The sequence below is a fragment of the Falco cherrug genome, chromosome 4 (assembly GCF_023634085.1).
Source record: "Falco cherrug isolate bFalChe1 chromosome 4, bFalChe1.pri, whole genome shotgun sequence".
NCBI lineage: Eukaryota > Metazoa > Chordata > Aves > Falconiformes > Falconidae > Falco > Falco cherrug.
Window position 1 is genome coordinate 15,177,081 of NC_073700.1, and position 26,354 is coordinate 15,203,434.

The 26,354-nt window shown below is 36.3% G+C and overlaps 1 protein-coding gene across 2 annotated transcripts in view; it reads right to left on the bottom strand.

Annotated features, from left to right (window-relative positions):
• Nucleotides 1–22,836, bottom strand: part of FHIT (fragile histidine triad diadenosine triphosphatase) — a 613,978-nt gene extending 591,142 nt beyond the window's left edge. Inside the window, exon 1 of one of the 2 annotated variants that reach the window (XM_055708615.1) lies at nt 22,725–22,836. The gene's annotated coding sequence lies outside the window, so the exon portion shown is untranslated. The remainder of the gene's footprint in view (nt 1–22,724) is intronic. The other variant, XM_055708614.1, reaches the window with a different exon arrangement.
• Between the last annotated feature and the right edge of the window lie 3,518 nt (nt 22,837–26,354).

Here is a 26,354-nt window from a genome sequence, read left to right on the forward strand (position 1 = left end):
TCAGCTACTACTGTATGAAAAAAGTCTGTACTAATATGATGTTGCTTCTCCGTACTGCTTGAATGATGCCATAATTCAGTTGTTAACACTAACATCATTCAGTAGTCATGTACATAGAGAGGGAAGCCAAGGCTAAAACAATTTTGGCCAGTACCTATTTCCTCTTAAGTTACAGGGGTACTGCCCTGCCAGCCTAAGTGATTCTATGATTCTAGGTTTGTCAGCAAGACAACCCAACATAGCCAAAAAAATCAATTTGTACAAACCAAAGTTTCATCTGGAAGATTATTAACAAACTAGTAGAACCAATTACCAAAGGAAGTGGACACTCACTCCATGCTCAGTTTCTTCAGATGAAGACAGCCTTTCCAGCAGGTACACTTCAGCCTAACACAAGTTATTTGCCTCCATCATGAGAAATGAGTGAAATTTACATTCTGACACAGGAGGCAGAACTAAACACTTCAATCGTCTCTTCTGATCTGTACTACTATGAATCTATACATCACCCTAGTAACATTATGTGCAATTTAAATCTTATTTTAGAACAATAAGAAAACACGAACTTGTCCAAAACCAAGTTTTTATGAGTCTTTTCTTCAGTATTCCTGGAAGAAGAAAATCAAGTGAGGGAGAATTACCTCCTAGGTTCACCTCGTTACTGCTCCACTGAGAAAAAACATTTCTACCATCTTCCCTCTTTTAACTTCACAGCTGCACCTGAATTATAATGATTCTTCAAGTTATTTGGACTAGCAAGATCTGGTTATATAAGGAACAAAATATGCACTCCAAAATTGGGTCAAATGAAGGGACAATGCTGCGTATGTATTAGCTAGGAACAGAGGATTTAGGAAATAGGAATGCAGATTTCAGGTGCATACATCTTCACTATTGTTGAACATTTTTAGAGACACCGTTAAGTGTGCACATATAAATTGTATATCCATGTTTTTATTAGCATGCCTTTGGGTTATCCTCTCATAAATCCCTCTCTCATGCACAGAAAATCTGATTCATGTCTCAGTCTTCTACCAAAAAAACCTGAACAGATACAAAATACACTTTAGCCTATGTTGAAGAGTTTATTACAAGAGCAGCAGCCTTTTGCTGACTTTTAAAAATGTTTTTGTTCACTTACATTTTACTTCAGAGCTTGTTTTGAATATTCTTTTTACATCTGTAACATTGCCATTGATCCGTTCTGGTCAGAAGTCCTACGTTTACTTCTTTTGAGCAAACTAATGGGCTTTCTGAAGGAATCATTTTATTTATTTATTTTAAAGGAAGCTAACAACTAATGGTTTTAGCAACAAACCACACTGTGGCAAGTTACATTACAATCAGTCTTCAAAATCACCAGAAGTCATTCTGGTTCTTTGTTATGCTCTGAACTACGATATTGAGTGCAGGTGCTGTCTATAATGACCGGGCAAACGGAATTCAGCTGAACATCTTAATCTAATTTTTCAAACCTAGAACATTATGTCCCATTTCATTTTTACGAGACTTATTTCAAACTTTCCCCACACAGATCTGGGGTACAAAGAGGATATTTTTCTTTGGGTTTTGGGGGGGGGGGGGTTTCATAGCTCTCTAAGCCATCCACAGAACTCATCAGCTGGATTCTTGTCAGCTGTTGTCGAGCTTTACAACAGTCATATTGATTGGTATCTCCCAAAGGCATATTGTAATCATTTTACCACTGATGGGTAATAGGCAGACACACACTTTGACATTCCCCTTAGATATGATAAATGCAATCCTCATTTTCTCAGATCTTGTGCAATTCACCACATATCCATCCATCACCTCAGAACGACCCTTTCTATTCCACTGAAGCTGCAAAGCCCAAAGATATTTGTGTCTTCTTAATTCATACATATGCCATACATTCCATAGTCCTATTTTTGATTAGTTCGTGGTGGTTCACCTCATCATTTCCACAGTGAAAATATCGGCTGGTGTATTTCTTTTGAATAATTTTGTACAGCATCACTTGGAATAAAACTTTATTAACAGGCTTCTCCCCCAGTGTTATCTATCTCAAATACCAGAGGGTAATGCTGACACATGTGCCTACCATGGTTTAACCCCAGCCACTAAGTACTATGCAGCCGCTCATTCACTCTCCCCTAGCTCCCCAGAAGGATGGAGAGGAGAATCAGGAAGGCATGTAAAACTCAAGGGTTGAGATAAAAACAATTTAATAATTAAAATAAAAAAATTAAATACCAATAATAATAATAATTAGAATGAAAAGGAGGGAGAACGGGAGAGAAATTATAATCCAAGGGGAAGGGAGGAAAAAAACCCAAGTGATGCACAATATAGTTGCTCACCACCTGCTGACCAATGCCCAGTCAGTCCCCAGGCAGCCACCAGCAGACCTAGGCCAACTCCCCCCAGTTTACATACCAAGCATGACGTTCTATGGTATGGGATACCCCTTTGGCTAGTTTGGCTCAGCTGTCCTGGCTGTGTCCCCTCCCAGTTTCTTGTGCCCCTCCAGCCTTCTGGCTGGCAAGGCCTGAGAAACTGAACACTTAGTATAAACATTACCTAGCAATAACTAAAAATATTTGTTATCAACATTATTCTCACATCAAATCCAAAACAGAGTACTGCACCAGCTGCTAAGAGGAAATTTAACTCTATCCCAGCTGAAACCAGGACAGTGCCACATATGGAACAATTTGCTTGTGGACTGCCACAATTGCTCTTATTATTAAGAACAGAAATCAGTTTGTGGTCGTTACTAGCTAAAGCAAAGATCCAATTTGTCTGCTTTTAACAGCATATTCTCCACTGATGCCTATTACCCTCAAATGATCATCAGTTCTAACATGCGTCTAGTTTCTGAAAACGCCTGCAAACCAAACCCACCACTGAAGTAGCCTGTTACTGCCATGTTAGAGAAAACCTGTTTTATCCTCATAGGGACGTTTTAAGACATGCACAATGCAGACCTGGTTAAGGTGCTATGTGTTTATGGAAGCAACAGATAAAACATAATCAGCATAATCTTTTAAATAAAAAGGTCATAAGGATTCCACAAGCACTATAATTAAACAGAAATTACATTCTGTGTCTGTAAACATTACATCCAGTATGCACAGTACTTCATATAGTCAGTTTTCAGAGACAGCTGATTCAAAGAAAATTAATTCTCTTTAAACAGCAAGAGAACAAATCCATGTCAATATAGCAAGATTACTTTTCCATATTAGAATTACGCTTGTATTCAGTTTTGCAGTTAAAGTATTTTTAAATATCAGTCAAGCGCACATCTAACTGGATGCAAGTTGATGCGAATTAGAATAGGTAACTCACATAAGCATTTAAAAAATATAAAACCAATAAGAATATACACATTTTAAGTCACAAACTTGCTAGCTTACCAACTAATGTGCACATTGTTTCAGTTACCAAAATTAGGGGTACTGAGGAACTACATATGTTCGTATGCATTAGGAAGAATAATGCCTTAATTCAGAAGGCTAGACCAAAGCAGAAAGTTTCATTATAAAAAAAAAATATATTGTGATTATGTGTGAATCACCTCATTATTGTAACACCTGTAATGATTAAAAAAAAATAAGTGTCTTAAGTATTTCAAGTCTTAACTATTACACTTCAGGTCAATGCCATTTAAAATTCAACCCATAATATTTTTCCCTAAAGATTTAACTTTATCAATTGCTACTACTACTGTTTTTATATCTGAGAGCTGTAAAATATTTCTAAAATATACAAATCTATTAACAATACTTAAATATGATCTACCTTCAGTGTTCATACCAGAAAAATGGACAGTAAAAAACATTAGTCAGTACTTCAAAGAAAAGACTAAAAATCTTCTAATTTGAGAACAACAAACTTTTCTAAAAATTTATTAAGTAGCTACAACAGATAAAATCAAGGATCAATGAAACAATTATTTTTCAAGTTTTACTCACGTAAGTTAAATATTGTACTACTGTAAATCAAAATATTTGGTTAAATGGAATTTCCATCATAGCTTAATAACCAAACATAAGCAAACAGAAATTGAAGTGTTATGTACTTTCTGTGGTTACTATAATGGCTAATTCAATAACCCTCAATGGAGCGTTACTGCTGATTATTCTAAGTTGGATAAAGTAACTTGTAACAGTTACCGTACTTTGAAATTTTACTCTAGTAAAAGTATTTTTAAAACTATATATATATATATCATAAAGGACCAGAAAAACTTCTTGCTATGGTTGACATGAGAAAAACCTCTAATCAACATTTACTAAGCATTAAATTTTGTGCTTCTTTTGTTAATACTTTCAAAATGACAAGTAAAAATTTGTCACTGCAAAAGTAAAGCAGTCAAGCCAGCCACATATGAGCTTCAAAGAGCAACCTACACAAACTCAGAGCCCTAACATCGATATCATCACAGAAATTCAAAGACTGTTGAGATTATGGCAACATTTGGCCTAGTATACAAAATTCTAGCTGCACTATTTGGGGAAAATATAATAAAATCTCCATAAAAGTTTGACCATTTCAAATTCTAAGAAAGCACTCATAATGAAAATGGAGATGACTGTCACTGGCCCACTGAACAATAAAACTGTTCTTAGCATTGGATCTTAAATACACAACTAAAAGCTTTTTCATCTTTCTTTTCAGATAATGTAATGGCAAACTTTCTTTGGAAATTAACTTTCCACACAATACGAAGCCCTCCATGTAGTTCCTGGACAATTATTTTTTTTTTTTGAACCACAAACCTTTTAATTATTAAATGTGGCTTACATTTGGATCTCTGGAAATATTTTTTTTTATTCGCTATTTTTCTAGCATTTCATTTCACTCTGTTACTCGGGGTGTGAGCAGGTTGGTGATTATGCTGATAGGCAGAGAGTGGGGAGAAGTACTCTCTCCACATTTCATTCAGATAATAGAAATCTGCAAGCTGCTCAGTGTGACAGATGAGCTATGTGAGCTAAAGCAACTTGTTCCGCTTGTCAGACTCCAAGAGCCTCAGCAGCAAGATACAATTGTGATGACACCACGATCGCAGAACTGGGTCAAACATACGGTCACTTTAAAACAGAATGTCAACCATTCTTTCTACTTGAGGAATTTGATTCAGTGACACTAAAAGCTGTTAGATACCATTAGCTTTATATCTAGGTTCAAAATGAAACTGTTACTTTGACAGTATTTGAAGAATCCTCTTGTGAGCCCTACATCACCATTAAAGTTTGTAGGAATCACAAACTGTCAAATCATGTTACTATTGCCCATAGGGACTGGGTACTTTATGACCAGAACACTCTCCTGTGTTGCAGCTGGGGCTCTGTGCCTTTGGACCAATATTTCCATTATGACCTTTGTGGAGTAAATGGATTAATATCCTCACAGGTTTTTAAAGAAGATGCAAATTTTTTTAATTGCAGAAATAGAAAGAAAATATACCTTCAGTCATGCCTAGACCTATTATTTTGTTTAAGTTTACCTCATACAGAAATTATTGTTTTTATTATTTTTGTGGCATAGGAGACTTACTAACTGAATTATAGTACACATTTAAAGAGAACTTAAAAGTATTATCTAATAACCTATTCCAATTACTTCCTTAAATCTTGGAAGATTCACTTGCATTATAAGGTAATGATGAAATACCACATGCAATAATACTAGCATGCAAAGTTCAAAGTTTAAATAACTGTGGCATATAGATGATGCTACATGGTGGACCTAGGTAACATTTGGAAAAGCAGATACTGAGATGAAGATAGTTCTGGTCTTATTCTGATCAGAATTTGACCATCAGAATCGTTATTCAATGACATACAAGACTATTTTCTTGAACAGAATTACACCATGTCTAAGTTTCAGCACAGGTAACTTTCCTCCAAAAGCACTAGAAATGTGGAAGAAAACAACAGAAGATGGAGACATCCAAAAGCAATTTCCTTCTCAATATTTACCAATCTGCGTTAGCAGTCTGAGGCAAGCTCAAATCATGGACTCTGGCCAAGCTCAGATTCCCATCCTATTAGATTCCACAGTTGAATTTATAGGTATTTCAATACACCACATTCAAAACATTTTATATATTTCAGGGTTTGAGGTATATATTTTTCTGGTTTGTTTACATTACATAATTGCCTTTCTAGTTCAACATAAAAATTTTCAGGAAAAATATTTTCAAGAAAAACTTCTGATGGAGCTGTTCAGTTGAGTGCAGTTAAAACCTTATATAATTCTTAAAAATAATTGTTGTTTACTTGCTTTGATTTCTAAATGTCTTTGATCTCATTCATTAATATTCATTAGTCTTCTGATGTTGGACTAATGAGAATCTTACACATTTCTGAGAAACTATTTAAACAATGTTATCAGATTTTTTCTGATTTATGTTTTTCAACACTGACAATACTTTATTCTTTGTATTCTCCAGCTTTTTCTTCAAACTTCCTGAAGACACAGTCTACATACTCTAAAACAAAGTAGAATTCAACAAATGTTTAACTAATTCAGTAATTATGAGCATAGAACCCTAAACGGATACCAGCATAAGCACATAATATATATGGACAGAATGAGTAATGCTCATACTCAGCATCATTTATTTCCATGTTTTACATACATTATTTATGTTTATGATGGAACATCTCTGAAGCAAAAAAAGTAGGAATACAGCCGCTTTTCAGCCTCAAAAATTTACAGGCACAAAAGCAGGGGTGTTGTTGCCAGAAGACCATACCAGCCACTGGTATTTCACATCATAGGTGCAGATGCAACATGCATGAATAGCTAGTCACTTGTATTCTTTGCATTTAAGAAAACATTAGTTGCTTTCATATTTAGTTTCCACTGTTTGCAATACATACCCACAAGAATTTGAAAGCAAAGAGTGTCCCAGCATATGCTTGCACAATGTACCTGCAGTATATATACTGCATAAATTAGAAGCGCCCAGGGGAACCAATGTAAGCTTACAGGCTGAGACAATCCATCAGAACATGCCAACAGTTTCAGGTTAAACAGCAACGGCTCATTCACCCTTCTTCTATACTGTTAAGAGTTTTGCTATTTCCCCATTCAAAATGCTGATTAATGCTACAAGTAACTTGGGCAAAGCAGTCCCATCCTACTACATCCATGTGTATGCAAAGATAATGACAATATGCAGTAACTTTCAAAGAAATACTGAAACTTCAGAAATAATAATCTATGCAATCAGTAACTCTTACTTCTCCAAGCAACTGCAAAGGTCTTTTGTTGAAATATCATTTTGGTTAAAGAAATTATTTGGCATAAACCCCAGTGTTAATCAAGTCAATTTCACACATTCACATTTGCTTCACAGGCATCTGGATTTATGCATCTACCATAGTTCTTATATTCTGGTCTTTCACTGGTATTTCCAACTTAAAGATCAAATAGAATTTTATTTTCTTTTAATTATTTTGAGATACAACTACACCAATTTGACATTACAGCATTCTATCTAGGAATTAACTCTTACATCACAAGGGAAATATCCAATATAAGCTTTCTAATGACAATAAATGTGCAAAAGCAGGAGAGTACATAATTGTACAGTGCCCACTATGGCATACAGAGAGCAGAACATTTGACTGCACACCCATATACCAAATTGCCATAAGCATAGAAAACCATTACTCTAGTCCTAGTATCAAATAACAACAAAAACGTTCAAAGGACTAAGTATCTCTAATTCTAGGTACTCCCACTGACACAGGAGTGCCACTGGACACTTAGTACCTAATAGCACTGGAATCCACCAAACCCAAACATTTCAAGATAATCGTTTTAGGTATATCAAAGTTTAGATGATCTTCACTGGTACAAATGTTGGATTTATCTGTAAAGCTATGCATATTATTATGAATTTGGTTCTACATTACAGTGTGATTCTGGAAAAAATAAGGAAGTAATCTTAGAAGCTGCAGGTAGTACCCAAAGTACTTATATAAGCCAGATCCTGTGGATAATAATCCATCTCTAATTCTGATTATGTGCAATATCAGGCTTTATATATCCCTCTCAAATGTAAGCATTACTAATCTTCCTCTAAAGAACAGTATTGTCTCACTCTACCTTTTCCCCCTTTCTATTCCTCCCTTTTCAGCTGAACTAACATAGGTCTACAATTAGATACTGATGCTTGGTCTTTAATTTTGATACTCAAACTCACCACTTGGAGATGAGCCATTATAGCATATATCATATTGAGATTTTTATCCCAGCTAATCAAGCCTTTCAAAAGCAAGCCACACAGCAGAATTTACATGACACGAAAAACGTTAATGTCACAATACTGAAGGCAATTTTTTTCCTGATATCTGGGAAAGTGAAAAACAGGATAAAATTTTATTTAATAGAAATTGTTCCAAGTAACTCAAACATGTTCAATAGTTCTGTATGGTTTATGTTACAAAAACACTTACATTTTAATTTATACTTAAAATACTCTTAAGTACCCAATTTTTTTGTTTTGTTAAATCACACTGTCAAGGCCTAATAGCTACTGTTTCAGTTGCAGCACTGGGAAGGATACATATAGGTATAAAATACTAGAGCTATTTAATGGACTAGGATTGAAACAGCAAAACTGAGGAAAAGCTGACACAAAAATCTCTCTCACTGAATACACTTATTTAAACAGAAAAGACAGTTCCTGCTACCAACAATAATGAATCAGTGGAGGGAAGCTTACAAATTATACCAATTAGTAAGAAGTAGGCAAGAAAAGAAGAGCCTCAAAGCAGTAGCAGCACCTTGGCAAAATGCCCACAAGCAAACACACTACTAGTCTAGGCCTCACCATCCTTTCTGCGTCTTTCAAAGTACATGGACCCAGCAGTCCACTGTCTGCCATATGAAATTAGAGTCAACCAGCCTGGCCAAATACCCAATTTACTACAGCAATTTTTTAAACTAAAAAGAAATCTGTGAGACCAATCTGTTGCTACTAATATCCAGGCTTGGTTACATGCACACGAACCAAAGCAACTGCAGATTAAATATATACTAAATTAATCTTTGGCAAGGAAGATTAGTGCTCTACTTAGAAAGACATCTATTACTTACTACTGAAAGAGCCGCAGCTTCCTAGATGAGATTTATATTCTTTTACCCATAAAAAGAGACTCAGAACAATTTTTTAACCTTTCATATAGCTGCAAAATATGTCCATCCTTTGCATAAAATGTGCACTAAAACATAGAGTTTTGTTATGTTTTGGTATTATGTTCTTTCAATAAACATGTTCTGTCTCATTCAGATTTAATCTCCTAAAGTCAGAAAAGAAAGAATGTCAGAATACTTTTCACAGAAAAATCTGATTTGGTTAAACAACTCAAGACTTTCCAAGGGAATGTAAACTTTTGAAAAGGCACTTCTGTTCAAGTGAAAAATTGTCATTATTATTGTTTAGAAAATCTCTTTATTGGTATGAGTTACCATTTAAAAAGTCAACAAAAATATTTCTACCAGTATGTCTAACAGACAGAAGTACAATGTAAGGGGACTTACATAACAGCCATTTTTAGGACAAAAATTAGGCACCTTACAGAAGCAGTTTCTTTCTTATTTAATAGACGCCCACTTTATTACTAATTTTCATTGGTTCTGTGATGGAAAACTGCAACTAGTTATGCTTCACTGACACACATGAATCCTTTTGTGATTATATTATTCAACCTGAACATTAATAAGCAGGACTGTGAGAAATTCTAAGGGATTGCACCACCACCCCTATTAAACCATTTGTGACAAGACACAGTTAAATATTGTGTACCTCTTAAATACACTATTCTAGCTAGGAAAATATTAGTCTGCCACATGAATTAAACAAGCCAAGAAATCAAAACCCAAATAAGGCTACTGTTTAATTGTGCAAACAGTACTTAATTTTTAAGATCCCATAAAATATGAAAAAATAACATGCATTACTAATACTGTTGTTTGGTTTTTTAAATGGACCTCAGTTACAAATGAGATCCACTACAGAAACAAAACTGACATCAAAAAAAACAACAAAGGAAAACAACTTTCATTAGTTCAAATGAAACTAACAAGGGCTACCAGCAGTAAAAACCTAACTTCTTTAAATTCCAAAATGAATCTCCTCTCCTGACCTTTGTAGAGCTCAAGATGCATACGTACACAGAATAAACAAAGTAATTTGAAAGCAAATTCACTGTGTGTGCCTGACCTTTGAAACAGCACAGATAATTTTAATCAGATTTGCACAATGTTAGTCTGTCTCAGTTGCCATGTAGCGAAACAAAGATGACAAAACTACTTAAGGAAAAAAAAAAGACAACATTTTACCAAAACAAAAGCATTTCAAATATTTTTTTAAATAGCCAACAACCCTAGAAGTCCTAGGTTCAAGAGAATTTCCTCTGAAATTCTACTTTTACTGCTAAAGCTGTACAATTCAGCTCTAGAGAGAAAAGCCCCTTCTGCCAGTTATGCAAGTTTCTGTCAGTTACACAGAAGAGCTGACACCTAAAAGAAAAAAGCAATTAAAGTTACACAAACATTTTAAAAATTGGGTTTTCTAGGAGTGCCCAGTAGTTGCCTTTGCCTCCTTGATCACCCAGCATACAGTAGGCTATTTAAAGCTTCTCAGTTATGTTGATTATCTTAGATTTTCAGAGATAATGAGGGGAGAAAAAAAAAAATATCAAGATTTGCAGCCTAAATAATCTGACAAGCAGTGCTGACTTGTAAAAATCTCTAGCTACAAAGAAGAGGAGTTCTCAGAACTATACACAAATTAGCCTTAGTTGAAACTAGCTGACAATACTTTCTTTTCTGGAAGGACAGATGTTACAAGAAGAGTTGTAAACAATTTATCAGCCATCAAAGCTGACCATCGCTTGAAATACTTGGAAAAATAAAGAAAGAAACCTTATACTTTATGCAAGCTCCAAAACAGCTTACTGTAAATAGTTGTATTACTTATGTCTGATGAAATGAGAAGAATTAACAGAGAGCTGAAAGCCCTGTTTAAATTCAGAATGTGCAACCTCTATCAGATTAGACCTTCCACACTGACAGTGACAACAGGATTCTGCCCAAGCTGGAAAACATAGCATGACAGTAAAATATAACAAACTAAACAAAGACACTTTTAAAATGCTCTAGTTTGGCTTTGGTACTTTTGAGAAAAGAACAGTGAGTAGAACAGATATCCTTATTAATTTAGTATTTACTCAAGACTAAACTCTATTTAAGAGATGCAACAGGACAACATAGCTTTGTCAAATAATGTGCTTCAATCTAACAGCTGTAGTTGAAATTACTTCTAGCCTAGTTGGTTTTAAAGCTTAAATTCTTAGCATTTACAAGGTTCAGTTTAACAAACCACTTATATATCAGAACAGCCAGAAAGGAAGTACGAAGTAAATGCTGTTAACTACATATTTCTAACTATGCATGGCTCACAAATGAACTTTGTATATTGGTTGTTTCCTTGTAAAACCACCACTACCCTTGTAATCTCTAGAAGCAGCAAGGTGAGCCAAATGTGTTTCTAAAGACAGAATTTTAGGTGGTCACCTGATCCACACTCAGATCATTAAGAACAAATATCAACATTTGACATAGCCTCTGAGACAATAAGCAACAGAAGAGTTTGTAAACCATTTAAAAACAAGCATTGCTGAGAGCTAACACGTTAAGGTGGGATCACGAACAGGACAGTTTTCCAGAACAGCAATCCACCATTTCTGTGTCACTGATTCATTATCTGAACTTGTTGTAGGCCAGCCAATCCTTTTTTATTATGGCAACAATCACATTCCTCTTCTGCCAGACTATTTTGGTCTTTTTCTCTCTCCTTTGCTCACAGTGGATTCTATCCTAGAGCTTCTCTTTTGCTACAGCTATCTGAGGTCCTCATCTTTTCCCAATAAGGGGGTTTAACTTATTCAGCTTATCAGGGAGTTTGTGGAGGGAGCTGATCACTGTGTACAGACACTTACAGAGTCTGACAATGTAAAGCATTCTGACCTTGCAAACAGTCATACAGGACCTAGCCCTTGGAAATGAACACTGGAGAAATTGAAAATTGAATAAGGTCTGATTTCCAGACACTGAAAGTAATCTAAAAGGAGCTGAAAAATTTGTAAATAAGTATTGAAGTAACTTATGACCATGTAATTGCATTAAAATTTATTTACCTGAAATGGAAATTACCGTTCTGCTGTAAGGTAAAATCCAGTTTTGTTTTGTTTTGTTTGGGGTAGAAGAAGGAAGCCTACATCTACCACTAACTACTACAGTTTCCAGCTAGGAAAGCTCCAATCTATAGGATGTTCATCAGAGACTAGTGGAAAAAAAAAAATTACTTCAATCACTCACCTCATTAAAGAAGAAATAATTTTTCTATAAAAAGATGTAAAGAGATGCAATACTCTGTTGAACTGCACTTTCAGGAGAAGATTAGTCAAAACCCGCTTTTTTCTTCAAGACTTTTTTAAACAAATTTAGAAAAAAATTAGACTGAAGAAACCCCACCCTTGTCTGATTATTAGTTAAAATTGCTCTTCTATTTTTTTCAATTACACCTTTCAAGATCTTTTCTAACATCCCTAAAAATCAAAATGGACAACTACACGTTTCATTGTTTTCAATAGGAAAGAACACTAACAGCAACATCTGTTAAGCAGCAACATCTACCTTAAACAGAGGGGTGCAGAGACAAGACTTCACTGTTGACATCCACTCTAACTTCTAATAAAGTCTCCTAAACTGTCAGGCAAATTTTAACGTAAGACGTTTCTCCTATGAACACTAAATCTTTATAGTGACAGGTATTTCAAGCTGTAGGCTTTAAGGTAGTGGGTTTTTTAATTTTTTTTTTATTTTATTTTAATTCAATAAATATACTGTGCTGGCTGCTAAAGGTATATAGGGGAAAATTATTCAGAAACCATATCCAAGAAAAACTCTGTTGATCCGCTCACAGTGTAGGCCAACAATCTATCCATGCTTATTTGATTAGTTAAATTTACAATGCAGAACTTCTATGACCTGTTCAGAATACACACTAATATATTTTTTTTTGTTGAACTTCTGTACAATATTTTTATGTCAATAGATACATTTTAATGTATATTTCTATGTCAGTACTTGTGTACACAGTAATGCAACTCAGCTACTGATCCATTACAATACGGCCATACCCATGTTTGACGCTAATATTCAATAGATCCACTTTTGATGCAGTGCCCATATAGCTGGAAGTCTGTAAATAGTATCTGCAAAGAAATTACTGCATTCAGCTTATCTCTAAAATTGACTGTAAGCATCCCACTGTCATTAAAAGCTAAGAAGCAGTAGCCACCTTTCAACACAGAAATCCAATAATAGAAGAGGTATCTAGTCAACTTTTGATTATAATCAAAATGGTTTAAATGAACCTGTTGAATTTATGGAAGTATTTGCAAAGATATGGCTAGTGCAAACAAGTTGTTTAGAAATTGTTGCTTTTCATCTCAGTTGTAGCAATGCACAAATAAAGCAGCATTTTGTTCATACTACTCCAGTGTAAATCTGGTTCAGAGGATGAGGCACTCAGTTATACCACATTTCCAAACACAATTTTCTGGGTGTTAAGGCTAGCAATTCTTCCACCTTAAGCAACTCCCACTTCTCTCGCCAGACCTTGCATAAGCTTGTGCGAGCAACTGTCTGTAAGCTGTAGAATGAATTGGAGCAACAAACTTTTCAAGTTTGTCAAGGTTGAAAACAACCCATTTTTGTATAGTCAATTTGCTCAGATGTCTCCACTGGTCTGACTCACCACATGATCCAAGAAACAGCTGTACCAGTATAACAAATGCATTACACATGGGAAAGGAAAACAGCAGCTGAGATGGAGTTGTTTGACCTGGAATTCCTTGAGCTGGTTATGATACTAAAAACAAAATAAATAAATAAATAAATAAATTAAAGCTTCTGTTAGTAACTCCTTTTTGTAGTGGTTTATCTGTCCTAAAACAAACAAACAAACAAACAAACAAAACAGTAGTACTTATGCTGTTAGCAAGCAGTTTAGAATCTAGGGGTTTTTTTAATCATTTCTCACTTAAATGATTACACAAGTATCTCTAGAAAGACCCCTGTATCTCTAGACAAACTGCTATATCCACACTAAAGCACTAGCTCAGTATTTCTTGCATCTACATAGCAAGAAGCTAGCCTTACAAGTGCAGATGTAGCTCACTCCCATTACCAAGCTACTCTTCCCACCCTTGACTTTGAACATTTCTGCAGTGGTTTCTGCATGGGCTCAATCCATGCTAGCGCAGCTTCAAAACTCACTATCACTTCAGCTGCCTGTATGGCTATATCCTTCTAGATGCTAGTACCATAGAGCAGCAATACATTTGATCTGGCAACAGCAGTCACAGCCTTACCATTTGAACGATTAATATGTGACTTCATCCTCTGATGCTTAGAGGACCATCTAATCACCATCAGCCCCAAGGTATCTCAGTTTCCATTATATGTTTTCAAAAGATAGTATAGTACAAAAATATTAGTGAATTAACAGCTCTACAATAGGTGGTTTCTTACAACACTGGAAAATATTTTTGGTAGTTGCATCATACAGTCTCAACACACAAAACTGAGAACTAGTTAAGATTTAGATCTTGGAATAAACAGAAAACATTCAAGGAATAACATCGGATGATTTTATCTTTTCTAATGCTGCCTTTATATTCCTATTTTCAATGTACCAACAAAGAACGCTCACATACATGCTAAGTCTACCTCAAAAACCAACATTACAGTAGAAAAATACATTAAAAACAGCTGTCAAACACAGAATGATGCCTCTTTCTACTTTGATATTTTATTTTCAAATTTTCAAGCACCTGTCTACATCTTTAGGCACACAAACACTTTAAAAATACTTGTTTTGCTAAGAAAGCCCTTTTCATTTGACTACTCATAAAAGTATGTATACTAAAATGCACTACTTTGTCTAGCATTACAGTACTTCAAATTGTATCCTGATTTCAAAATAAAAAACACATTAAGATTCTTTGCACTGTACTGCATGAATATCCAACTACCACTAAATCTTTCCTGTTTTAAATCCTGCACCTAGTAACCTCTTAGGTAACTGCAAAAAATAATCCTGATTTTTGTTACAAAGTTACAGACCAGTAACTCCTTACCATCCCACTCTGACCAGTTTAATTGCTACAGTGCAACTGCCAAGAATACTTTTCCTTTTCCAATTCAGTGCTTAGTAGGACAAGTTAAGATAAACAAATTCATAATGTCTTATAAAATAATATAGACATTAATAATACCTATTACATAAATAATAGAGGTTTTGACAGGCCAATGACTACTGTTACGCTATCTAGTGTATCTTTACATCTATCATTACATCTGTAATGATAAAGGAACCAAAACCATTCGTTGATAATCTGCATGCAGCAGCACACAAACAGGCACAACAGTTTGACAATCAGCATCTCACAAAACAATAGCATCGCTGCAGTTTCATGATGTCTTTAAATACAGCTTCTACAAAAGCTTGCATAGCAATGGAGGCTGAAGTCCAGGGTTGTAAAATTATCTACTGAAATATTGTGTAAACTTTTAGCTCTTCATTCAAGATTTTCTTGTCTGTATTTTGTTTTTTCCATAGATACAAGAAACTAATCATATTTTAAACACGACTGCACATTTTCCTCAGCAAAACATCTGCCTAATAAGAAATATGACTTAAGAGATTTATAAACCTTAGATTTAGGCAAGCTTCCTTCTGTCCATCCCCCATCTTCTAAAACTGAATGTTTTAAAGTCAAATTTGACCTGAAAACTTCTCTGCAATGAATAAAATTCTGCTAGTCTGAAATAGTATTCATCACAACTATATAATTCTTAAATATTTAATAACACAACATGCACTCAAGAAGAGACTGAAAGCCTGGAATCATCAGATGTCCCAGCACAAGAAATAAAAAGGAGACATACATTTCCCTGCAAGTGTAATTTCAAAGTCCTTTCACATACGGATCTAAAGACTGTCAGGTTGGTTGATCTGCTACTGTATATTAAATAAGCATGTAATGAAGCTACTGGTTTTGATTAATTGAGATGCCAAAGATCATGGGTAAAGTATATAAAAATAATGATGGTGGGGGTTTTTTGAAAGTGGAATATCAAGAAGATGGTAAGAATCAGGTACAGCATCAACCCCCAAAATATTGACAACAGAAGACAACATAAAATGCAGCACCACTTCATCTTAGTGACCATTTAGAAAATTAATAACGCATAAATGCCTTTTAAGAGCCATTTCCAAATCAAAAAAATACTTGATTTCCTATCAGTTCAGGGAATCGTTACATCATTCTTACTAACAGAACACTGATTCCCAGTCTTAATACAAGCCAAATGCAAATTTGAGCCTTGTATGTTACCTAGCACTTTCAAACATGCCTTCATTATCTCTTAGTTCTCAGTTAAGACTTGCACACAAATCCAGCAAAACAGTTTAGAAGGTACTTAATTTTCAGTATTTGCATAATAACCTTGAACAGGACAAATAATATGCATGCTTAGTGCCAAATGTCAGCACTATGCCAGTTTAAAGCCTTATTCTTTAAAAATTCAGAAACAATTTTGAAAACAAATTAGACACATATAAACTATTCCAACAAGTTATTTGCAATGGCTTGTAAAAAACAGAATACCTCCCAAGGCCAATACCTACCAAAACATTAGATTTTTAGCAACTAAAGACCTTGTTACATCTGTGCAAATGCTAATGTTAAAAACCATTTATGCTCAGATTTAACATAATTTTTTTTGACTATTCAAGCACTAAGCCACAACATTATTTTGATCAAGTAACAGGCCAATACAGAACATCTGTACACTGGATTATCTAAAAATGTGAAGCTGGTAAGTGTAGTTGCCGAGCTGGTTGCGTTACACTGCAAATCTATGAGCTATTCTGGGAATATTCCGTATTGCAGTGAAAACTAATGAGAGGAAAAGCATACATTCTTGTTAAAATAAAAAAATGTATTTACATCTCACAATTAGAACATTTTCTTTAGTGTTGCCCACAAATTTAAAAATAGCTTTTAACAAGGCCTATTTATCATTTTTCAAGTTTACTACTAGAATAACCACACCACTTCCCAAAAAAGTAGGCCTTTAGAAGCACTATATAATTTTGAAAATTTCTACCGCAATTTCAAATGTTTGAGAATGAAGGTTTGTTTTTGAAGAATCAGATTTAGAATTACCCAAACCTCTCTACCATCCAAGGATAGTCTTATTTCTCATGGCACAAAACAATCTCTTTATCCCCAAAGGAAATACAGTATGCAGCATACCTGTTTTTTTTAACATAGGAAAACCAGGTATTACCTATCAACGACCAATCTTGGATTCATTAAATCACTACCTTGCTTTGTATGATCCATCCAAACTCTGTATTTTGCCTATCTATTCACTGTTGACCATTAAAATACGCCTGACCTGACTTTTCCAAGTTCCTTCCAAGAAGAAACAGAAAGCAAAAATTACCAGGGGCTTCTGGCCATGATAATCTATTTGGTTTTCAGCAAATAACAATGCTTGACTCTGCTATGGAGTTGCATGTTGATAATTATAATTATTTTAAGTTTTCAGTGATTTCTACATGTTTCCTTTTGGTTTTGTTGTTGTTGGGGGGGATGTATGTGACAGGACTGTGTTATTCTGTGCAGTTTTTCTAAGATCCAAGGTACTGGTGACTCTTATACAGAAGACAATACTGCCAAATGAATTAGTGTTCAACGGCTTTCACTTACATGAAGACAAGTCAGTATTCTGAATCTTTATAACACAATCACCATTTCTGTGCTGTGTACATATAAAGCAAGAATAAACTGTAGTCTAGGGATTCCTGCCAGAAGGATGACACCAGGGCCAACAGACATACACCGCTATTTATACAGCTATTCCTTCTACCAAGCTCTTCCTTTTCTTTTTCAGAAGTCAGTGCTCTAATTTACTTTTACCTTAAGTATTTTAAAATACACATTCTCTACTCCTTGGTCTTCATTACAAATATTTGCAAGGAGAACATTTCACTTGAAATGTACATGGGAACACTGTCTGGCCTGTCTCCTGCTCCAAGGAAGCTGAAATCTGGTAACTTAAACAGAACAACTGGCAGAAGCAAACTGAAGTAAACTCACAAGATCTGAGAAAGCAAGTAGAAGTGGAAAGGTCCAGTATCAGCAGATGACTATAACAAGGATAAAGCATCAACAATGGAAAATTAAGTTTAAAAATGGTGTTAGCTGTTTTGTCTATTCATTATGAAAACTTGCCTTTTTTTTTAACTCCACTTGGTCTGTGACACCACTCTATACATAAGAAACAAGACAGGAGGAAAAAGAAATTCTTAACTACTGCAGTAAAAAGGAGTCTGGTCAACAAAGCATTTCCTTAGAAATGTCAGCAACATACTGTTCATAATTATAACAACCCGATTACTGTAAGATGTGCCTTGAGAATGCCAGCTTTCCTATATTTGAATGATCGCTATGCTCATCAAAAACCTCTTCAACACTACCTCAAGCTAAATTTTAACCAAACTAAGGTTTACAGATGATTCCTTCAAGTTCCATTTGCCGATCAAAATAAATTCTCTGGCTCAGTATAAATAATAATTCTATTAAAATGTAGCTAATGAATCATCTAATTACTGTCCCAATCTGTGAAATTCCACAGAATGATATCCAGACTGGTGGAATATCACAATAGCAGCAAAAGATCATCATAAGTAAAACTGATTATCCATTAAAATAATCATGAAGTTTGCAATGTTTGTCTCCTGTACTTCACCTGAAGACAGAGGAAACAAGAAAAACAGAAAATAGACCTTCAATACATTGTGCTGTCTAGCTATAAGATTTATGTTCATGATTTCTGCTTTTGGGGGTGGAGTGGTATTTAAAATATTAAAATAGCAAAGTCCAGCACACTCAAAACCAGCCTTTTCTTCGCTCTTACCACAACCATCTGCGGGGACCTATCTGCATACCTTCTCCTCTCTGAAGGTAACCTCAGCTCTCCCACTCTGATACATCTCCCTGAGGGATGACATTTTGTTGAACCTCCACTTAGGGTCCTTTTACAGTAGGGAATTCTTTCTCACAAGCACTTGTAGAGGAGTGCTCTTTCTAACAACTCTCCAATCTGTTCCTTGTAGGAATACAATTAACATACTTGTCTTGAAATTTAAGGAAGGGAAGGGAGAATCAGTCTTAATTAAGGACTTCTGCAGAAGCTCTTCCAGCAGCTGAGTCACTCACTGGCTTTTGAGAGAACAGGCAAATGTTAATTGGATACTCACCAATAAGACTGCATCAACATAAAAAGTGATGGGTTAATCATAAACAGGACTAGACCCAGCTTACAGAGACAACCAAAAAAAGCATGGGAATCAAGTTCAACTAATGAAGATTTTATTTTAATTAGTAAAGCTTTCTAAATGCTGAATATTATGAAGCTGCCTCTCATACAACCCTATTTTATCTCTACTTTGTGTGGACACTATTCTATAAAGAGGTAACTACTTTGCTATAAAAACTTACACTCAGAAATCAAAGGCTTCAAATTCAGACACTGAGTATTTATGACAGATATTCAGAATTACCCTGTAGCGGCTTTAAGGATAATCATATTTCCCTCATGGAGACTCAACCACCCAAAGGAACCCAGCAGGAATTTTATCACCAAATACACCAAACCCAGATTGAGTTAGGCCTGGGTTTGGGGTTTTTTTGTTGGTTTGTTTTTGTTGTTTTTTTTTAAATCCAGTTACATAGAAACTTTACCATTGCATTCAGAAAACATGACTTATAAACTACAAGGCTGCAGAAAGAACACATTCTGCCAAATAAATCTGACAGTTTTATTTGATCAATTACTGGTATAGTAAGAAAGACAAGAAGAATGAACATAATTTATTAAGACCTTCTTTAAAGCATTCACCTTTCCTTTAGAACTTATGGAAATAACAAAGCAACAAAACCATGTAGCCCTGTCAGAATAATTTAAATATGAGTGCAAAAAATCTATAGTAAGGCAAATAAGACATTTAAGCTATTATTTTTTAAAAAGGAGATAATAGGTATGATACTGGTCAACCTAAATTCCACTTAAAAACAATTAATCTTAATGCAGTAAATAAAACATTGCCTACATAACACAAAATTATTTGGAAATAATCAATTACATTTCAGAATCATGCTAATATAAGAGTTTGAGCTATAGAACATAACAGTTATCTTGCAGATTTAATAGACGTAACATTGAGGCCTCTGTAGTAAACGTTACCAATTTGTCTGAAACTGTTTATATAAACATTAATAACATTCTAGGCACAAACCCACTGACAAGGTTGAGACATGGCAATATTTTTACTTTTGCAGAAAAGGAATGATAAATAAATAGAATTATATAAATAAACATAATTGACAAACAAAGCTGCATACACTGAAGAAAGAATGACTTTGACATGTACTAAACTGAATAATTCTATTTACTACAAATTCATAAAAGGATTCCTCTGACTTGACAAAATGAGAGGATTACACACTGTAACCACAAAAATGGTAATTCTATACAGTACGTACACAGCTGTAATATGCAAGACAATGAATATGAGTTGACCCAAGCCATCATTTCCAATATCCTCTCTATATCCTCCAATTTTCTCAACATGTAAATCAATTTTGTCACTAGTGAAGTCAATAGAAACTGCAAACATACAACTCAAAGCATGTCTAAAATATTTGACTCTTGCTACACCCTTAGTTTAACACTCTGTTTCCATTGCACTCAGAGAATGAGCCATAAGCCATAACAAAGGTAACAAAATTACAAGCTGAACACAAACATCTGAAAAATTGATACAACTAAAAAAAAAAAGGTTTAATAAATAAGTAAATGAAAACAAGTAGGCACCACAGTTTTCACATATTGCTGCCTTAATTCTTCTAAGTTTTCTCAAGACTATAATATCAATTAAATTAGCATAATTATAAACAGCATGTTTTGAAGAGATTTAATTAGAACTTGCATCAGAACTGCTATACTTGGAAATGTAACAGCTCAAACCGAATGAAACTAACAAGACTTCTGCCCAAACTTCCTACAAGGGGAAAGGGGGAAAAAAATAAACAAGCCAGAAAAGATACAAGGGGGTGGGGGGAATAAACAAACCAGAAAATATACAACTAAAAGTTTCATAATAAGTGGCAAAATTGACAAGTGAACTAAATTCAACTTTTACCAGCACACTATGCCCAGCATTCACAGGGAAAAAAAACCTCTGTGTGTGCACAGAATTTCTTTTCAGCACACAGAATGTAACTTTTAAAGATAAGAACGGTACTCACCTGTCATTCAAAGATTTAAAACTACTCAGAATATCTAAAAATGTATTTGAGAGGAAATATGAAAGCAGGTTATGAAATCAGGGGGCCTACTATTTATTGGAGATAAAAGACATCTTGCCCTAAGGAAAAATGCAAAGTATTTACTGCCATTTTTCCATTAGGCATTTCAGTTATTAAATTTACAATTAAGTAGCCAGAATCTTAGCACATGCTCTAGAACATCTTATTTGAATCAACTGCATTCAACATTTGAAAATTAATTACTCAGAAAACTGCTTGCAGATGACATTTTGTGTGCAGTTATTCTTTGAACTGAACTTTCTATTTTCCTCTTTAGGAATGTTACCATTTAAGATTTGTAATTACATTACACCCCACAAAAATAATTTAAGCATCAGCTGCTCTTCATCTCAAAAGCAACTTTCAGCTGAACATTCCTGAGCTCACATTATTTTCAGTTCTTGCCTAGAATTAAGAGATATTTTTTTTTTAAGTTCTCCATCTTGATTTTTCTCATTTCCTAACTGACTTATGATGAATCTGCAAAATTAATCTGTTCGTTGGACACACGCTATCCTCACAAAAACGCAACTCCCTTTACTAGGTGTATCATGTTGTCACCCAGTCTGCCCAGGTGCAGCAAAATTCCTTTACGAACTGGCGGTAGGAGCACCGAATCGATCACTTGAACAAAGCGCGTAAAGCACCTAAAATGATTTTAAGTGATTGGCCACAGTCAGCGTGATCCTAACACAGGCAAGCTATTACAACTATTTTGGTTTTGCTGGAGCACGAAAATGCAGGAATTTGCTTTAACCCGCTACATTTCTGCCCAGAAGGCGGGTTCCCCCCCCCCGCCCCGGACCACGCGGACGGCGAAGCCGGGCGTGCGCGCAGCCACCGGCCGCGCCATGTCCGCGCCGTCCGCGCAGCGCCAAGCGCCAGCCCCGAGCGAGCGGAGATGGCCAAGCGCTCCAGCGAATAAACACTTAAACCAGTGCGAGATGCTTTTTCAATATCCAGCCGGGAGGAAAGGGGAGAAGAAAGGGCCGCCGAGCCAGCCCCAGCCCCGGTGCAGCGGCCGCCCAGGGAGCAGAGCGCGGCGGCGTCGGCAGCCACCTCAGGGAGCGCGCAGCAGGCGGTGTTGAGGCGGGGGGCGCAGCGCTCCCCCCCCGCCCGCGCTCCCCTCCCTGCTGGCACACTCAGCGGCGCAGCAACCGGGAGGGAGGAGGACAACAAGAACACAAAATGGAAACTTACACTCCCTCTCCTAAGGCGCATGCGTGGCGCCGGCCGAGCGGGGCGCGCTGCGCGCCGGCCTGCAGCAGCCAGGGGGCGGGCCGGCAGGCGGGGCCAACCGGTAGGCGGGGCCAGCCCGGCAGTAGTGGCCGCCGGGGCGGCACGTGTGCGCGCGGGCGTGGTGATGTTCCCGCGTCTCCCACGCGCCGCTGGCAGAGGGGTGTTCCCGCCTGTCGCGCGCGGCCCTAGCAGGGGCGGAGAGTCGCTTCCTCATCGTGAGGAGAGAGGCTGTTTTGCTGCGGTGGCCGCCCCTCAGCTAGCCTTAGGTTACAGGTTACAGCTGGTGAGTTGAGGAGCCTGCCTTTGCTGTGCCTGGGTTCAGCTGTGGGTAAAGCGAGCCGGTAGAGGAAAGTCCCGCAGATTTGTGTGGATGCGCCCCCTTGACTCAGTATTACCAGTAGATCACGCGGTTAGAAGTGGGGAAGTAGTGTCATGGTATGTGTCCCGTGCTTACGCTGTTGCCTATGTATCTTCATGGCTCACACAGGGTGCAGAGTTGCGGCCCTACCATCAGTTTTACCTTTCCTCTCATGTGGCTTCAGTTGTTGGTTTCTACATAACAATAGTGTGACTTTATCCCTCCTTGCCTCATTTCAATCAGTGGTAACATCCCTGTTGAACCCCCTGGCCCAAGCCGTGAATACTGGAGCACCTCAGTTCAGTATCACTCACACATCGCCTTGTGCAGCTGCGGGCACCTTCCAGAAGAGTTCATCTAGCACTGTGAAGAGCTTCAACCATTAAATATTTATTTCCCCCATCCCTTTCCTAAAGGGAAACATTGTGGTTGGTATCTTGCTTTAGTTTACATGGACTGAGCTTTTATTAGTGAAGGCAAGGTCTTACAGTAGAAAGCCAGGTTTCTAGTGGAGCTTCAGTTTGTAGGAGAGTTCATTTTCAGTCTGGTATCTAACAAAGCTCTCTTACATAACTGCTTTTATGTATATCCAATGCAGAGGAATAAAGTTGCTGAACATCACTGTTATTCCAGTGCTTCAGGGAATCAGATATGCTGGGCTCAAGCCCAAACCTTGAACTTTATTTTATATTCTAAAGGAAATGAGTATAACAAATGGAAGACAGGTTTGATGTATTTGCTGGAGCCAGTACCCCTGAGAATTAATGCAAGGCACTCCTCTTATTGCTGTATTAATGAACACTGCCACAAATAATGACCAATACTGCAAATATCATAGCTTATCAGGTACGCTCATTGAAGACACTGTTGTCACCAACCCATGAATGTGGTATCAAGTGTTATTATTATTTAATGCCAACAGAGAGCCATTATTGCCTTTTGATGCTACTGCCATGGATAATGCCTTGGTATCTGTACTTGCATACATCAAAGTCCCATGCCTAATCCCAAGAATCACTCTGTGCTGAAGTGACAGCATTAATTCCCCCTGCTGTTACACATTTTGCCAGCCCTTTGTGACACTGCACAGTGACAGCTTCCTTGTGTCAGTTGTGTGCAAAGCTACACTAGATATGTCCCTTTTACAGTGCATACACCTGTCTTCTAGGATTATGCAATTCATAATCCAGTACTGGCTGCTCTTCCTATATCCAGTCAGTCCTGAGAAACATACTGAGCACTCATTTTGTTTACGAAAGCAAACATAGTGTATACCATTCACTTACCTAGTACAAGTGAAGGATTTTGCCAACACATGGTCATGTGTGTATTTCTTAATTATTATCTTCTGCAGTTACACCCTGGATGGCAGACAGACCTTTCCCTCAAATTACCAGGTCATTGTGAATGCTAATTTCTTTGTAGTAAATCTTGACTGTCGGAAGATTACTTTGTACTTTCATTAATTCCTAGTGTTTTTAATAACATCACAGTTGTGGATTGATTTTATTACCTTGCACTGATTTGGTATTTTTCCTCATGTATCATTGATCTCACTGACCTGAGTGGATATATAATAGTATAGCAGGCAAGTAGCAGCAACTGTTTCCCCAGATTAACTCACTTCTGTCATTAAGGAACATGAAGACAGTGAAGTCTGTCTCTTCACTTCAAAACCTAATCTGTATCACTTTGTGGCCTTTAAGTTATTTGACTTTTCTGGTCATCCTACCCTCTAAGGATCTTACTTTTCCCATCATGTCATGTTTTACTGCCATTAATTTTTAAGGAGATTATAACAGTAGTAAAAGGAAAGACCGTCAGGCTTCTATGTAGAGTTTAACTGCCGTTTGCAGATGTAACTCCATTCAAGTCAAAGGGTACTGTGTAAGACTCAGTGCTCATCACATCCTGATGAAAAGATGCTCATTTATCCTTTTATTGTGTACTGTCCATTGTTTATTTGGTATTTTAAAATAGTATTAAAAAAACACTCCCTTTTGAGGTCTGAAAACAAAGATAAAAACTCAAGACTACTGTTGTCACACTGTGAAAACAAAAAACTATACTGAAGTGTATGCTGAAAAGAACGCAGACTTCAGTAAAGCAGCACATCAGAAAATCTGTTTAAATGTCAGAAAGTTTTAAAACCAACAAAACAAAAAAACCCACCCTGAATGTTATTCAACAGTGTTGAAAACAAACCACAAATCCTAATCTCTTTGAATAGCTCCAGTCATAATTCTCCATTTCTAAAGCTGCAATCTCTGTCTGTAACCAGAGATTGTGTGTTACATAAATACTTGCAACTGCTAAAATATGTAAAAAGCACATGAAGAGGTGGGCTACTGCTATGGCAGAAGCCTATGCTTACCAAAAATAGATTTAATGTTCTGCTATTAACAAAGAAAAACAAATGCAATGCATAAGTAAAACTGAAGTGTGTTTCTAGATAATCTGCTTCTTACATTCAACTGAGCATGAAATCTCTTATTGAAGAAAAGCTGAGTAGAGATCCCAGGGAAACGTTCTTTTAGCTCACTACTTCTTACTTGTTCAATGGGACAGTTCACTTTGTTCCTTTATACTGAGCTGCTTTATACTTATACAGAAACAATATTTTTTCTCCCTCTAATCCTTAGCAGAAACATGAGCCCTTAATAGCTTGTCTCTGCCAATCTCACAGTTTCAGTATATTAAGTCCTTACAGAAACTGGTTTTCTTGCAAAGTGATATGTAAGAGACTGTCTGGCTCTGTGATGCATGGGAATTAAAGTTTATTTTTCAGTGAATTCTGTGGTTTCCATTATGAAACCGTTTTTATCTTAAATTACAAGTCGTAGAGCTGTGATGTTACATAGCGTGTATTTTCAAACAAAGTTCTGCCTTTTGCCTTTATGTTTCTTGTGTATCCCAGAAGTAGGAACACAGTAGTTCTATGGAAGTAACAATGGTATTAGTAAATCGAAATCTTGCAGCTTTGTTGTCCTTCATATAACAAGGTGATTTTTCTTACAGTCTGTTTCTGCTGGGTTCTGAGATTTAAAGTCTGTGTCTATTTCTTCTTTCTATGTGAAATGACATCCACAATCCTCAAACATCTGTAAGAAGAGACCATAGTGTATAGCCATCAGAAAAGTAACAAAGTATCATAGGACTTTTGTAAGTTTTCATTGTTTTCTTTTTTTTAGTATGAAATCCTAAAGCTATCTTTCCATTTTATTTTGATGGAA